The sequence below is a fragment of the Lissotriton helveticus genome, chromosome 7 (assembly GCF_964261635.1).
Source record: "Lissotriton helveticus chromosome 7, aLisHel1.1, whole genome shotgun sequence".
Taxonomy (NCBI): Eukaryota; Metazoa; Chordata; class Amphibia; order Caudata; family Salamandridae; genus Lissotriton; species Lissotriton helveticus.
Window position 1 is genome coordinate 673583539 of NC_136068.1, and position 17961 is coordinate 673601499.

At 46.3% G+C, this 17961-nt stretch overlaps 1 long non-coding RNA gene across 1 annotated transcript in view; it reads right to left on the reverse strand.

Annotated features, from left to right (window-relative positions):
* LOC144766964 (uncharacterized) overlaps nt 1-17961 on the reverse strand; it is a 176415-nt gene that overhangs the window by 23018 nt on the left and 135436 nt on the right. The gene's annotated exons all lie outside the window — the stretch shown is intronic.

Genomic DNA, 17961 nt, shown 5'->3' on the forward strand with positions numbered 1-17961 from the left:
AAAGAGCGAAGTGCAGCAGAAAAGTACATAAATTACTACTCACGATGACAGTAAAAGATCGAATGGTTCTCGGGCAACTGGTGCTGCTTGGATGAATCAAAGTACAGTTAGCCTGAGCCTACCTTTGTATCGTATACACACCAGAATACAGTTCACTCACGTGCTTTCCTACCACCCCAAGGCTCTCACGCTGTCTCTTTCTGACTGAAGGGCTTGACTCGGGTCTAATCGCAGGTTTCTCGCTAGACTGTCAGCCAGTATGTAGCGTTAATATCCCATTCCCAAGCACATGTTTTGTTGATGGCCGCCTACTGGCGGAAGGAAGGCGTGGAGTGCACACAGCCAATGAACATCTGACAACAACTGAAGCAGCCAATACCACACACCCTTACTTGCCGCCTTCTCGCAATGTTTGCACCAACTACAGCACACCTATAATCACTCCAGTACGAGATCTCACTTCCCGGGCAGACGGTGTTCTCAATGTGTTTGATCGGAACATGAAGAGGAAACAGAACCAGAAAGAACAAGCACCTACGAGGACACAGGGGGCGGGAGAGGACACGGACGGCGGGAGGGGGCGGGAGGGGGCGGGAGTGGACACGGACGGCGGGAGGGGGCGGGAGTGGACACGGACGGCGGGAGGGGGTGGGAGTGGACACGGACGGCGGGAGGGGGCGGGAGAGGACACGGACGGCGGGAGGGGGCGGGAGAGGACACGGACGGCGGGAGGGGGCGGGAGAGGACACGGACGGCGGGAAACGTGCACAGGACAGCGAGGGGGGGGCGGAAAGGCACACGGAGGGGGCGGAATGGACAGACTTTCAGTGAAAGGGGAGGGAACGGGCAAAAACGTAACTCCGCCCTGGGAAAAAATCTCGGGAACGCCCCCGAATGTGGTCCGGCCTTGACGGACAGATCTCTGTTCCAATGGCTAGCCTCCATTTATGGAGCTAGCCAATGGGACAGGGGGGCGTATTCCATTCTCCTTACTGGAAATCAAGAGATTTCTCTGGAGGCGGAGCTAAGAGCTCCGCCCTCCAGCGAAACCTAAAAAGGCAAACAGACGCGGTGGAGTGAGTTATGGGCTCCCACGTCCTGTGTGGTCTACATGTTTCAGCCAGGCCTTTTGTTTACATCTGGCTTTCCTCAGGACCAATGAGTATGTGTGGGTGAAAATAAACTATATTAAGTGGTTAGTGTTGTTTTATAAAAGTGTCGCACGCGCTAAGGTGCTATACGTGTTAGAGGGGGGTTCCCTCTGCTTTAACTTGCTGTTTGCTGTTAAAGCTTCCTGGGTCACCTGGCAGGGGGAGAGAAGACCGGAATTGCCGATCTGCGTGCTTCTGAGACCTATCGTCCTGCTGCGGTGTCCCATTTTGATTTGCTGATATTATGCATATGTATTCACATGAAGAGAGCACCGGGGAGTTTGAGCGGTTCACAAAGAGGTTGTTCCTATTGACGCAGGCAAAACCATCATTCACCTAGCCTATCAAGTCCATCTAGTCTTGTGATGTAATAGTTTGGGTGAACTGGTATGTCTAAGATGGATGTGGATGATTTGTTTAGCCAGGCTTCTAAGGTCGGGTTCATTGGTTATTATGAGGTCAGCTATATCAGCGTCATGACATGCGGCCAATCTACTAGTAGGATACATTTTAGCTGGGCCTTGGTAGGAGTGGTGTTGTGGTTATAGAAGATGGGTACTCTCTTGAGGTTATTTTCAACAAATGACCTCTAGAGGCATTGGACTGGATGGGTTGGATTAATGACAGTTTCTGTGTGTTATCCGTGTGTGCAGGTTTAGGGGGTGGGGAATGGAGCTCGTAGGAATGGAGCAGGGGAGTAAGATCTTTCGATGATAGAGTTATTTTTTCCTAATCGGACGGGATGAAGCATTGGGGTAAGGTACTGTTTTCCATCTGGGGAGCATCCGAGACGGGGAGCTAGTGCATGATCGATGAGTGAGTCTCGCATGTGTGTGGCTTGGGTTGTAGCAGGATCAGGTAATGAAGAGTTTGGATGTCCTCTTTGATTTTTTGTAGGGATAGTAGTATCTCATTGAGTCCGGGGTCAGGTGTAGGAGTTATCGTATTGATAGCCTGGACTGTGATTAAGTGAGGAGGGGTTAATACTTGTGTGGGGTGTTGGGGCACGATGTGAGCGGGTTTTGATTTGGTTTAATTGTTTTACAGTTATGTATTGCTAAATTTGAGGTGCGTTACATGAACACCAACAAGGACGTCTTCATTTATGTTTTGGTAGCCACGCACGATTAAGTGATTTGATTAGAAACACAAGATGTTGAGCTGATACTGAGACTCAAACCTGCTTCCTCCGCAACAAAGTTGGCAGCTCTAGCTATTACGCCACAAGCTCTTGCACAAGAACTAAAGCATTTTCAATATTATATACAATGAAGCCATAGTTGTATGTATGTATAAAGTATATTTATTGTATGCAACTAACAACCTTTGACAAAGCCAATAGTCCTGGCTTGTTGTAGGTGTAATGTTACTTATGTGGAGGCAATAACAGAAGCAGCGAAATACCAGTCATGCAGCACATTATGCTGAGCACAGACCTTTAGCATAAAGGTTTTAAGCCACACCCTTAATTATATTGCCCCTTTGAGAGACCCTCTGTAGGAAGCTGGCTCTGCATGTACCATACCAAAATGAGGTATAGTGTGCACCGAGTCCAGTGGAACCCCAAAGGTAGGCAGAGGTAAAGGTAGATTAACACCTTACTCTCTGTTTGTGGTAGTGTGGGCGAGCAGTAAGGCTTTATCAGAGGGTAGAGTTAAGCATTTATTGTACACACTCAGGCAAGAAATGATGTCACATACTCAAAGACTGAACTCAGACCAATTTGTTTGTATAAAAATATTATTTCATTATTTTATTACTAAAACCAAGCCAGACCTGGTGCCGGTAAGTGAAATAATACTTTGCTAAATCTTATGCAGTGATGTACAGTTGAATGCAGGTTCAAATACAGTTGGTTAATTAACAGGTAAGTAAACAGTTCGGAATAACTTTTCACTTACTTTACAGATAACTGTGCACGTTAATTTTTAGATTACTTTTTAAGTCACTTTTGTTAATCAGTGTGATATGCCTAGATGTCACACTGAGACATTTCCTAGACAAAAGGTAAGTAATTCAGTTTTTACACATATGCAGTTTTTTTAATATTTCCTACAAACCAACTCTACACTTCAAGGAAAAGTAGTCAATGCAGTCCTATGGGAGGAAATGAAGTTATCGGTTTGCAGGTAAGTACTGGTTTGTGGGAGTTGGTATTCTGGGGTTAGAACCAGGGTTACCCCAGGGTCGAGGATGCACTCTCGGACCACCCTCAGTGGCACTAGGCCGGCCGGCTGCAGAGTGCTGAGACGCAATGTTCTCCAATGGGGAATTGGGGGTCTCCGGTCAGGGGCTGCTCACAAGCAGGCCACAAGGTTGTGGGAGCAAAGCTCCTGGTGTTAGGTTCAGGGGAAAGGGGAGTTTGAGTTAGCATACAAGGTGCACCCACAGCGGCACAGGGACGGTTGAGTGCAGGGTGCTGTTTTGGCGTCGGGGGCCCTGTTGTTTTCAATGGGGATTGACGGTTTTGGCTGCAGGCTCGGTCCAGGAAGACCTCCGGGAAGGAGGGGGGACCAACAGCTGGGCAGTTACCGAGGCAGGCTCAGGAAAGTGGGTGCACCTCGGACTCTCTTTTCCAGGGCGCAGGGCGGCTGTATGCAAGGGTGTCTTTTGAGGTCAGATTTCACCTTACCGGGCCACTTGCTGTTGGGGGTACTCTGTGCAGAGGCTGTAGACGATGTTGGGGAGTCATGTAGGGGTCAACCCACAGTGGAATCAGACTCTGGAGTGCTGGGAGACCTCGCTGGGACCGGTGAGCCACCCAGATTCGGGCCATAGGCATCGGATGCAGTGGTGGTTCCACGCAACAGGTTTCTTTGTCCTCAGCTGGCTCAGAGTCTGTCTTGGAAGTTTCTTTTGAACAGAGCTGCTGTTCACAGGAGATCCAGTCTTTGTTGAAGGCAGTCAGTCCTCCCACGGGTTCTGGAGGTCATTGGCTGCAGGACAAGGCGATTTTTGGCACAGGATCTCTAGAAACTGCAGACGGGCTGGTAGGGCTGGGGCCAAGTCAGTTCTTCTCTGCAGTTTCCTCTGCTGGGCGTCTTCTTTCGTCCTCTACTTCTTAGGTTGCAGGAATCTGTCTTTTGGTTCTGGGCTGCATCCTAAATATTGAATGTAGGGGACGTTTTAGGGGTCTCGAGGGCAGTAGCCAATGGGCTACTGATCTTAGGGTGACTACACCCTTAGTGTGTTCACCCCACGTGGGGGAGTGGGTACAATACCTAATCCTGATTGGAGCGTGCCTGCCATTTGCAAGATGGCGAGCACTGAAAAGTGGGCTTTACCTCACCTCCCCACATGAGGAGTGGGATGGGCAGAGGTGGGCACACCTTCTGGGCTGTGCTAATTTTTCCCGTCTGTCTTCTGGCGGAAAAAGAGGGGAGACAGGAAGGGGGCCTGCTCCTGATAGCATGCGAGGCTGGGGTCGCATTACAAAGGCAGCAAGGCCTTTGAAGCTTCCCTGCCACAGATGGCTCTTCCTGGCCTGGGGGAGGTGTGACCACCTCCTCCCAGGAAAGGCTTTGTTTCTGAGCTCAGGGAGTGAATGCTCCCACCCCAGGGGTTGAAAAACATGTCTCGTGGTGGCAGGCTGGTGTGTACCAGTCAGGGAATTCACCAGAGGCTGGTTGTTTTTCAAGGGGCATCTCTAAGATGCCCTCTGAGTGCATTGTATAACAAATCCCACAACGTCATCAGTGTGGGTTTATTATGCTGAGAAGTTTGCTACCAAACTTCCCAGAATTCAGTCTTGCCATTTTGGTGCTGTGGAGTTCATAATGACAAACTCCCAGACCATATACTCTCATTTACTGCAGTTACAATGTCTAAAAATGGACGTGGACACTGCAGGGGTACAGTGCTCATGCAACTGAACCCTCACCAGTGGTATTGTGCACCCAGCTACAGGGGTGTCTTACCTATACCATAGGCAGTGGATTGCAGGCATGGCACAAAGGAATGTGTGCCATGTCGACTCTTCACTTTTCTCCGCACCAAAACACGTAGCCTGAAATGGCAGTGTGTGTGTGTTAAGGTACAGGACTTCTAAGCGTGACACAATATGTGCTGTAGTCCTTAGAGGCTTTCCCAGGTCACAGTGCCCTTGGTACCATTGGCACCTTTTACAAGGGACTTACATGTGGCCAGAGAGGTGCCAATTGGGGGTACAAAGGTACAGTTTTGGGTAAGAACACAGGCCTGGGAACCTGATTGGCAGGGACCCAGGGCAGATCAAGTCAAATTGCATTACAAATCTAGTAAAAAGTGTGTGTGTGTGTGGGGGGGTTACTACAACAGAAACTCAGCTCCCTGCACTCCCCAGTTTTTTCATACCGCTTAAAGCCCTGCATAATAGCAATAGTGTAACTTATATCTGAAGCTCTATGCCGCTATCAACAGCATACTGAGTTCCTTCAAGTGTCTGGGAATGCACCCTGCAATCAGACAACTCACTCCTCATTGTCGCCCTTCACTTTCATGCTCACCTTGCACTCACAGCGATCATAATGCACTCACAATGATCACCATGCATTCACACCATTCACTCGCTCTCCCTGCACTCACAGCGATCACTCTGCAATCACAATGCACTTGCGCTGTTCACCCTGTACCTCACCCTGTAGTCACACGAACACACTACTCACCCGCACTCATGTGACACTTCACCCACCTATCCCCCTCACTGCTCAATCTGCAATCTCACCCAAACAAGCCCATCACTAACCATGCGTTCATTCATCCCACTCTTCACTTACATCTGCACCATATGTTCACCTCACTCACCCTGCAGTCACTCCCCTTACCCTACTCTCACACTGTTGCATCGCTCACCGTGCACTCACATGGGCACTCCTGCCACCCACACAGTGGAGAGGATTAATGTGCCTGCTACAAAGAACTTGTACCATGCAGATCACAGAACCCTATGTGAGTAAACTATGAGTGGCACTGTAAAAAATGAAATGTTTGTCAGATAGGTACTATAGAGAGATGAGAAGAAGCATTGTTGGTGAGGCGTACTGAGGGAATTCATGGAAAAGAAGGAAATGGGGGAAGGGGCGCCAGAAGAAAATGTTGCACCATGTGCGACCAGTGCTAGGGCTAGCCCTGGTTTGGAGTGTTAGCTCCCCAAAAGTTCTGGTCTAGTTGCCCCCTGGTAGAAGTAATCACCGAGGTGGACTCACTGTTTCCTTCCATGAAGAAAGAAGCAGTTAACCTCCGTGGAGTTACTTCTGATCCCCATACCCCAATCCAAGCTCCCAGGACAGGAGCTAACCATGATCTATAGTCTGAAATGCGGTTGACATGTCTGGAAGCAAGAGAGCTGCCTGTCTTCCTTTATCTTTGAGAGCAAGCCATCTCTCCCTCACGGTATACATCCTTTACAACGCAACTTTTACCACGCAGTGCCTTTACGACGCAACTTTTACAACGCAAACTATTACAACGCATTGCGCTGGGGGGCGCTCTAGGATAGGGAATAGGTTTAATGTACTATCCAACACCTTCCCTACTATCCATGGGGACTGGAGTTGGAATAGTAAATTAAACTATTCACTATCCAGCGCCTAAAAGCACTATGCGTTGTAAAGGTATGCGTTGTAAAATTTGCGATGTAAAGGTAGGCGTTGTAAAAGTATGCGTTGTAACGTCATACATCCCTCCCTCACGTCGATTAAGGCTGACTCAGGCTCCTCACATGCAACAAACCTCTCTCCAGATGAGACAACAGGAAGTTGCCCTCCAAGTGCTGTATTTTGGCATGCTTCCATGTTCTTTCTGTTCACAACCAATTTTGTCAAATAATAGTACTGAAGAACCGAACGCTTTAGGAAGAGAATTGGGGATGTTGGTGGTCCAAAGTCAATCCAATGTATGTAATACTTTGTCTGGCCTTTTAATTGGGTGAGTCCCTCACTGGCTCAGCATAGTGATTAGTAGAGTATTTATTGATGAATTCAATTCCTTAAGACGTTGGCAAAAAAACTAAATTTGAGAGCACTCCTGAATTGATGCAATGGACTAGGAATGCTCTCCTAATTCGCAAGCGTCCCAGAGTTTTGTAAATAAGAATCGACAATGCAGCAAAAAGAGCTTCTTTTATTTGGCATCACCAATTCAGTCAGCTGTCACCTCACAACGTTTTCCTGATCATGACAGTTGACAGCACTTAAAAAAATCAAAAGTGAGTCCAGGGTAGGCATGCTGCGGAATGTACCACCATGATGAAAAGAGAGGGAGTACACTAAAGATGGATGGGAGACATAACACTTCGCTTCCAGTTCTGTTCATCGGCTACAGATAGATTTAGTTGCCTGTAAGCTGGCCTATAGTTTTTGTTCGACTTGGACTGGATTTCCTGAAGTTGTGTCCCCCTACTACTTAGTTGAAAGTGGTATTTTTCATTTTATTTCAGCACTCCAATGGAGTGCATGTTTCCTGACTCTCTTTCTCTATTTTCTATGTATCTTCTACCTCTCTTGATTTTCCTTCCCCTGCTTGGCTTAGACTTATTGGTTTTGCTAGTGCTTGGTTTGTAATGAAAGTAAAGTCTACAAGCTGTGCTAATGATGCTTAGACTCTCTAACTGTCAGAGTTCAAACGTTCTTACACCCTCTTTTGTTTCATAAACAGGTCAAACTGGCATTCACCAAGGAGATTGTTTTGTTTGGCTGCCACTCTGAGATTGTTTATGCACCATTCCAAGCGCTGAACAACAAGGTGTGCGCTCTATGTGAGTGCATAACTCTGCCATGAATTCGCTTCCTGTGGAACTGAGAGACAGTATTTAGAAGAACGTCGCGTTTTGTGGTCTGTTGGAAATCTGACCCACACTCAGGCCTTTGAAAGATATGCTAACAACTGTTCTCGTTTCACATATTGGGGAGTTGGTGGCTCACCAACAAGTTTGAATTTTAAGTTTTGCATTTGTGATAGCCTGTTCCTTCCTCCATGCAGAAGCAGTTTGCTTTACAGAGGGCAGCTTTTATTATTCTGTTGGGAACATTTCGAGCATAAGGTGCTTAGAACAGTATGGCTTGCCGGGTCTGGCTGATACAAGAGTGGAGAAACAATGTGATGGGGAAATATATAATGTAAATATATCTTCATTGTGCAAGGGTTAGTGGGAAAGTTACTAACTTCTGACCCCTGGAGGGTGAGTTTTAATCCTGACTTCGGCTTCTTTTGTCTAAGGGATCATGGGGATTGTGAGCAAATCGATGTATGTCTCTGTAAGTGTGCTTTATGAGATTATATAATAAAACATCTGTGTGCGTCATTTGCAGATCAAAATCAGAACGTAAAACCTTGCAGCGAGATTACCATTAATGCTGATAGAGCGTGATGGTGCTCTAAAATTGTAGGGGCGCATTAAAATCATTGATAGCCCGCACCCACACATATTCATGTTTTGTAATAATGTGTGATTATTAGAACGTGGTGTAATAATAATGTGATGTTGAACGGTAGAAATGTATTTGTGCCATGCAAAGAGAAATGCATTGGCAATCATGACTGAAATTGTAATTTTTAGTGTGCTGCATGCAATTGCTTGACGAAACGTTTATGTGTAATGAAATGCATTTTAGTTTAAATGTGCACTAAGATGAAGATTGCACGAAGAAATAATGTGAAATGTTTAACGTGTATTAATTGTAGATGCTGTAGTGTAAAGCATTATTAAGTTGAGTGTATAATTTGATGTGTAAAGGCCTAAATTAAATGTTCATGTTGGAATATGAAGGGCCTATTCGTTTATCCTTACATTGGCCAACTGTGTAGACCGAAAATGCATTTTTCCCTGGTGTGCTCTCGCATTTAGAGGTAGTCAGCAAACTTCATATTTATACAAGGATGTTCTGTTCTCACGTTTCAGTTGCAGGTGGAAAAAGCTGCCTTTGTTAGTTAGAACTAACGCCTTTTGTTTTAGGAGGTAGGCATGGAGGAGATGTGTAACAATGTAATGAATGAAGCAATAATTGGGAGCCGGTGTTCTCTCTCACGGAGAAGGCCCGGGAATCACGGTGGAAAACTACATAGAAGAGGTGTCTGTTAGTGAGGTGATCTGTGAGTGTGTTCTACATTTTCGTATTTTGTATTAGGGAAAGTGCCCCGAGGGAGGAGAGTCAGAAGGAGCATTAGAGAGGCAGAAGGAGAAAGAGAGAGAGGTTCAGAGAGGTGGAAGGAGACAGGATGAGGTAGGAGCTAGGAGGTCAACCTAAGAAGCATCTTAAGAACGAGCTCTGTAGCTTTGTCTACTGATTTACTCTGTGAATGTACTTCTTAGGAAGCCTTCACAAGCTGACACCTTTTTACTAATTTTGCCTGGGAAATGCTAAGTAAGGATGTCACTTTAGAGATAGTGTATTGATAGTTTAACAGTTTTTCCTTGTTAGCAACAGATTAAGTCTCACTTAAATGTTGGAGTGGTCCTTGCTTGTGTTTTATTTTTGGAATTGTTTATTCTCTTCATGATTCACCGGAGCAGACTTATATGTAGGTTCAGCTTTGTATTCGTTCACATGTATTTCTACAACCTCTTTTTGATGTGCTTGTATATTTAGTTATTTTTGGCTTTGTAATAAACACCCTAAACTGAAGTTGGAGTTGATAGTCCTAAAGTCCTGATTAGTTTGAAGGTTAAATTGTGATGTATTGTTTCTCCCCTTTACACTTCTCAGCAGGTAAAAAGAGACATCGACCTGAGGTTCCATGTTAAATTTCTGTAGAGGAACCCAGCCTCATCAGTTGGTAGTGAGAGGACAGTTACCTCTGTAGTAAGGGGAGAGTAAGGGAAAGGTTAGGAAAACCCCATAGAGCCTGAAGCCTGAGAGATGGTTGCCCAGAAGATCGAGAGCGGAGAACGACGGTGTTTGGCGGAGACCGACGGAGAGTGATGGTGTGGCGGAAGCCGCAGTTCGCGTAGGAGTGAGTATGAATAGGGATGTTGTTAGATTGCGGTGATGGTTTGATTGTGTGATATCTTGCGTAGTTGGAATGAGAGTTGAGTGATTGTGGTTTCGGACTGAGAGCACATGCGGTCCATGAAGTTTTGATGTCAGGCTCGACAAGTAGCCTAAGATCCTGGGATAGATAGATTGTGGTGTAGAAGACACCCAGAGCCGTAATTGTCAGCCATTGATGGTGGGAGCCGTGAGTCGTCTTCGACAAACCCATCTGAGATAGGGAACAAGAGAGTGAGTGTTTGAGTGACCAACGCAGTCCGTGGGTTACTGTTTGTGTAAAATCGAGTGATTGGATCCTATCAACTATTTATGTGACCGTCTGGCTGTTCATGGGCAGATGGTTGAGGGCAGTTGTCCGGTCTTTTTGCTGACAGACAAATGTCAGATTGAGGTAGACAATTACGGGTGACTGTCTGGTCATATGGTGGACAGACAGTCGATCAAGTCATTGTTTGGTCGTTTCGTGGACAGACAGTTACTTGTTGTATGAGTGAGACGTGCAGGAGTGTTTGAAGAGATTGTGAAGGAGGGGAAGTGCTGCTTGAGGAGGAAGAAGGACGTCGAAGTGTGCCGCGCTGTGATAGGTCGGGTTAGTGTAACGCCGCGCTGGTATTGGTGGATTGACATTAGGAAGTAAAACGAAAACACTGTGGGTAAAAGAGTTGATTTTATCTTGAAATGTTTTAGAGTATTACAAGATCTGTGTAGGGGAGATGGAGGAGTAGTAAATCGAGTGGGGGAAGAAGCCCACCTGAGGATACCCCAGCTCATTATGTGGCTACAAATGTAGGGGTCCATACTATACTTTGGCTTCAAAATTGGCAAAAGATGACTGAGAAGGAGGGATATTTTGCTTTCCCACGCTATGGCTCATTTAGATTAATGTGTTGTACCATTTGAAATCGGTGGTGGCTGTATTGCGACCAACTCAGTTTGAGGCGCTTGATGTATGGATAAGAGCAGCGCATGCAAGAAAAAGAGATCGAAGTCAGGAAAGGGTGAAGAAGTCGATCAGGGCGTTTCAGGATGTGTGATGGGACGCATTGGCGAGGAGATGAAGGGTAGACGCCATTGAGGGAGATAGACTATTTCCGTTACTAGTAAAAGTAGGAGACGCCCAAAAGAGAAGAAAAGAGGAATATGATAGCGACACAGATGACAGTCTCTTGGAGAGGCTGTTGGCAGAATGTCCACCACCATATAATCCAGGTTCGGAAGGAGGAATGGGAGCTTCTGCAAGGGAAACAGGGGCGATACAGATAAACTCCACAGTGGGAGTGAGAGGAAGGATTTCAGCAGGGACAGAGAGGATGGGGACACAACCACTGATGGGAAGGGAGGCAGATGAGCTCAACACAGTTACCAGACTACCGGAAGCTCTTACAGTACCGATCACCATTGGACCTATAGTCGCAGGATACGATCCAGATCAAACAGGAAATGGAAGTTTGGTACAGTCAGTAATAGGAGAGGGTGCTGGTTCTGGAGGAAACGGGACAGCGGATGGAAGTAGTCACCCTTTGAGGGCCAAGGTGCTGGATGTGGTGAGATTAAAGGCAGAAGCGGAGTAGATAATCAGTGGAAATTTGCCTTTGGAAAGGATCTAACTCTATGAGCCAGATGAATTGTTGTTTGTGGCGAAAGATGTAACTCGCAAGGCAAGGAAAGCACATGAGAAATTGACAGAGTTGGCACAGAGGTATGATGTGGATTTGTCTAACACTAAAATGTTACAGGGGAATCATATGTTAAATTACAGTGATCAGGAATTAGAAGAGAAAAGAATCATAGGTTTGAAAACACACATTCGAGAATTGATTATAGGAATATGCGCATGGAGCATGTTTGACAAATGAGAGAAAAGATGGTCAAAGAAGAAGAGTCTCTCTACACATCCACAAGGGACAAGGTTCTAAGGGATAATTTACTGACCCCACCAGATTCAATCCCCATATTCACTCTATTCAATACATAAAAATCTGGAGGTCATTTTACAAACCGTTGAGAGAAGGATAAAGAAAAAGAGACAAAACTAACAATAACCGTGCTCTAAGACCATTGCAAATCAGTCAGATTTCCATCAACTGCCTCACAAGGCCAGTGTCATCATTTGGATATCCTTCTTATCTCAGCATTCACTCTCTTTGGCACAACAAGAGAAGATATGGTGAGAATATCGCTTTGGTCCATATGACCCTTATATAAACAGACAGAGACAAAAGAGAGCACAGTAACCTGTAGTGTTACTGAGTCTACTAATATATCTGAAGGATATCTACTCAGTTGTATGATGGAAAAGGACAAAGTGCAGTGCAAAAAAAGTGGTGATCTAAAAAGGAGATGTGAGAGAAAAACCTTTTATTTCCAACAACTCCCACAAACCTAATAAAATAATTGCGGATACGACATTAGCCAAATATGTCGCTGCTCAAAAGGATATGGACGACTACTTTCAGCCTTTAGGGGCCTTTTGCCCAGGCTTTCTACAGGACCTTTGTTGACATTAAGCTACTGTATATGTGAAAACATAAAAGAAAACCAGTGTAATTATGTGCTCTTCATATTACCTGCATATAGGCAGCGTGATTGTCACACCTAAAAGAGAAGAAGAGTGCCAGGAAGAGTATAGGAGAAACACCACCCCCAGGTGGAGGAAAGATGAGAGTAGAGGCTTTTCCGTTGCGCGAGGTACCAAATGGAGGGTATGTGCATGTGCCGTGGAGTAGAGGTGACTTAGCAGCGTTTACCAATGATTTTCCTCGGCTGAGGGAAAAACCTGGTGAATGGTACAAGCAAGTTGATCGTTTTGTCAAAATGTCAAAAGTACTGTGCATCGATTTGAATACATTGTTTGATATTGTGGGAGCAAGTGATTTGTGGTCAGCTTGTAAAACTGCTGTTGATTGGCCGTCTTCGGGGCCTGAGGAAGATTCAGTTACACATGGTCCTTCTCCTGTGGTTATGAAAAAGTACTAACAAGTAATCACATGGTTGCAATCTAATATTTCGCCACAAGATATTGATTGGTTTAAGATAGACAGAACTGTTCAGAAGCCAAAGGAGAGTGTGCATGCTTACTATGAGAGGCTCTTAAAAGCCTTCAAGCAGTCAGTGGGTTAGATACTCTCGATCGAAAGGATAAGGGACAGTTCGTCTTCAAATTTGTGTTAGGATTGAGACCAGAAGTTAGCTTTATGATTCAGCAGCATTTGATTTGCTGGAAAAATAAATCAGTGGATGAAATCTTGCGGTATGCCAGATACTGTAGCGATGAAGGGGACTCGAAGCAACACAAAGCTTAAGGATAAGCTGATGCTGGTCCAGTTGCAGAATGCAGAGAAGGAAGAGCAGGCCCAGACCAATGGAGGAACTCTAGGAAGAAGGCAGGTAAATTATCAAGGAGGGACTCAGAATGTATCAGGTCAGGGAAAAGGGAAACCCATAGATCCTGAGACAGGACTAGATGTTGCTACCTTAAAGAAGACTACTGCATGTCATAACTGTCCTAAGATCGGGCATTGGAAGAGCGAGTGTAGATCGAATCCAGCTAATCAGATCCAGCAGGAGGAAGTGGTGCAGACGTCTGAGGTTGTCAATACAGTGACTAGAACCAGATCGGTACAAGGGGGACAGTAGGTCCGCAGGTACCAGTTCTCCAGCCACCGAGAATTCCACAGGGAACTCAAACTTACCAGCGGATGCCTTTTATTGAGACTTTTGATAAACACAGTTCAGACCCATTGCAACAACGGTGTCTGATGGGGGAGGAAGAATGTACCCTTGGAGCAGTCTTGGAGGTAGATCAAAGAGGACCGTATGTAGAGGGTCACCAAACTACCTTCTTGGTTGACACGGGTGCTACTCGCTCTACTGTGAGGTCCGCATTAGTTCCTAACTTACCCCTCTCAGGACAGTCGATTCAAGTTGTAGGAGTGGCGAACAGGAAAATGACTAATCCTTTGACTGAACCAATATCTGTAAGAATAGGGACCTGTCATGGTCGACACCAATTTGTGGTATGCGACTCAAGTCTGGTCTGTCTGTTAGGTCGTGAATTTTTGTGTAAATTGAACTGCACCATTTATTGCACACCCAAAGGAGTAGAGCTGCAGAATAGGGATGATGATGCTACCTTCAAGGTGGTAAACTAGAATTTGTGTATAGAAGAATTTCCTATGTTAACAGTAGAGGAACTCCCGCTCGACCTGAGAGACTCTGTCTCTTTGGATGTTTGGGATTTCAGGGGGGAAAAGATAGGACTAATCAAGGGAGTTGAGCCAGTTAAGATCCAAGTGAAACCTAATGCTGAGGATCTGAGAACACCTCAGTATAATCTGTCACCGGAGACGATTGCAGGAATTAAACATGGGATTGAATCTATGATCGAACAAGGAATTCTGAAGGAGATAATGGGGTGCTATGTAACTCACCAAACATGGGATTGCAAAAACCGAGTGGGAAATATAGGATCGGGCAGGACCCGTGAAATGTTAACACCCTTTGTCCCCCCTGCTTTTGGTCCCTCCTCTCCAACTCTTCCCCCTTCCCAATATGTTCCTCCCCCTATCTCGCCTGCCTTGCCTCTGGCCTCCACTCTCCCTCCCCACCCAGCATCTGCCCGATTCTCTAACGTTTTTGCCTCCCCTAATCCCCCTAATCCAACCCACCTCCCCCTTCTTATTCCACCTTTCTTACAACCTAATCCACTGATCAACTTTCCTTACCTTCCCCCTTCCTGCCCCCTTTTACCTCATCCCTTTCCACTCTTCCCTGTCCCCGTACCCTAAATTCTTCTTTTCTACCCCATCTCTCTTCAACCTCCCCTTCCTCATCCTTTGCTTCCTAACCATGTCTCCCTCCTCGACAATTCCTTACTTGTTTCTCCCTCTGACCTTGCAGTCCCTTACTCCTCCCTTAGTTTCCATCTAGCCCAATCCCCCCCACTCCACCTGTTACCTGCCCCCTACATTCACCCTTCATAGCCTACAATACCTGTCCAGCTCCATCCTCTCTTTTCTCCCCTTACCTCTGGCCTTCCTTGGTCCCCCCTCCCTCCCCTCCTGTACAGCCCCCTCTCCTCTCTTTTTTCTCGACCTTTGGCCTTCATCTGACTCCGCCCTCCCTGTTCAGTCTCTTCTCCTTTCTTCTCCCGTTACCTTTGGCCTTCATTTGACCCCCCTCCTACTCCTCATCTTTTTCCTCCTATTTATGAACTCTACTCTTCCCCTCTGTTCAACACCAGTAAAAATATTTCTCTTCCCACCACTGTTTCACCATCCACTCCTATCGTCCACCATCTTTCCCCACATTCTACCCTTGCTCTCCAACTCTCCACCCATTCCCCTACCCCACCCCTCCCCCTTCCCCTCTGCACTCCCTCTCTTATCCCATTCTCACGCCCGTCCTGTCCTCCCTCACTCTCTGCACTCCCTCCCATATCCCGCTCCTCCATCCTTCCCCGTCCTCCCTCATCCTCTGCACTCCCTCCCTTATCCCATTCCCCACCTCGCCGTTTCCCCCCTCACTCTTTCCACTCCCTCCCGTATCCCGCTCCTCTATCCCTCCCCATCCTCCCATACCCTCTGCACCACCTCCCTTATCCCTTATTCCATTTCCTCACCCCTCCCTGTCCTCCCTCACCATCTGCACTCCCTCCCTTATCCATGGAGCCACCCAACATTCCATGCTCAGCTCTCCTCTCCCTGGAAAAGAAACTTGATTATCTCATCTCTTCCATTTCCCAGCTTGAAGCGCCCATCTCACTTTTAAGCGCCAAGATGTCCCCCTTCCCTAATATCCTCCCGAGGAGTTCCTTGCTCCCACGCCCCAATAAAGCCAACCACAGTCTGTCCTCTGCAGACATCACCAACTTACTGGCCAGCTACAAGACCACCAACGTCACTCCCCCTCCACCTTCCTTTCCTAAAAATTCTACGCAGTTCCCTATTCAGACCATCTCCTCTGTCAGAACTTACCAGCCTCCCTCTTACCGGGAACCCTCATTCAAGAATCTTATCCCCATCTCCCTTATCAGCCCTAACACCCCTATCACCAAAACAGTTGCGTTAGAGCTGCACTGCTTGCTCCACAACTGCAGATCTGCAATCAAACACAAATTGGAAATCTCTGACACTATCACCCACCAGAGTCTTGACATGTTCTTCCTCACTGAGACCTGGTTTAATGACTCCTCTCATACTTTGTTTGATCTTCTGGTACCCACTGACTACTCTATCCTCAGAAATGACAGAACAGACAAAATTGGGGGCATTGTCACTACTCCCTTCAAATGAAAGCCTTCCCTACCACCCTTTTCCGTACATTCGAATGCCTATCCCTAGTACTTCAAATACATCACAACTCACCCTTTAGATTCCATGCCATCTACCATCCGCCCGGTAACTGCTCTTCCTTTGTGGAGGAACTCACCAACTTCATCAGTGACGAATTTTCTCAAAGTGACAGACAGATCTTCCTGGGTGACTTTAATCTCCATTGAGGCTCTTTTAAAGACTCGACTGCCAACAAGCTTGCCACCTTTTTCTCAGCCAACGATCTCTTCCAACATTGCTTGGAAACCACACATTCCAAGGGCTCAATTCTGGTCCTTGTTATATCCAAAGCAGACCTGCTGACTAATGTTCCCCCATCCATGTGGACTGGTCTGACCACTTTCTCATTCCCTTCCATTTTCAACCATTGCACGTTATAACTCTCGGCCATCCTAAAAGAGCTACTACCTGGTTCCGCAACACTATAAACATTGATCTTGACACTTTTTGTGATTCTGCTATGCGGTCACTTCCTAGACTAGACCCTAACGTGGATGTCAATGTTCTCACCTCTCAGTGCCTCTCAGTCCTAGCAGTCGAAATCGACAATGTCGCTCCACTCCAAAGCAAAAGGAAAAGACCCACCCCCTCAGCACCTTGGTTCAATAAAGCTCTCTACGATGAAAGGGAAAACCTTCGAATCCTAGAGAAACATTGAAGAAAATCTCCTTCACCTCCAATCTCTCTCTTTTACGTTCAGCAAGATCCAAATACCATAACCACATCTTCCATAAAAAAGCATCACATTTCAGATCCCTCTTTGACTCTGCCAAAAACAGACCCAAAAAACGTTTTGACCTCATCAAAAACCCAAACTGTTCTCCCCTAACCATTAAGCCTGAGGACTCAACAAAGAAAGCAGCAGATTTTGCTATATTCTTTGATGAAAAGGTCAAAGCACTGGTGGATCAGGTCGCCCACCCCACCCCCATTGAGGAGCAGAAATCCTTAGTCACCTGGCAGAACTTTGACGTCATCTTGGAAGATGACCTCCTCAAATGCATCCTCGAAACCAAACCCTCCAACCATTCTTCTGACCGCATCCCTAGCGTCATCGCCATCAATTTCTATACCCATACTCTCTCTTACTGGACCAGGCTAGTTAATCTCTTCCTCAGTCAGTTACCCCTCTTCTATAAAAAAACCTCCGCTGATGCGAACGACCTCAACAACTACCGCCCTATCACCAACCTCCCTTTTCGTTCGAAAATCACAGAAAAATGTGTTGCGAAACAACTTTCCCTACATATTATGGACAATAATCTCCTCAATGTTTTCCAGTCTGGCTTCATCCAAAATTGCAGCAATGAAACAGCCCTGCTGCAAGTGATTGATGATGCGCTGCATATACTCAACTCTGGGGAATCGTGTCTTCTGATTTTTCTAGACCTCTCTGCAGCCTTTGACACTGTTAATCATAGCACCCTACTCAACACTCTTCAACAGAGAATGGGATTGGATGGCACAGTGCTTAAATGGTTTGCCTCCTTCCCCTTGTACAGATCCCAAATG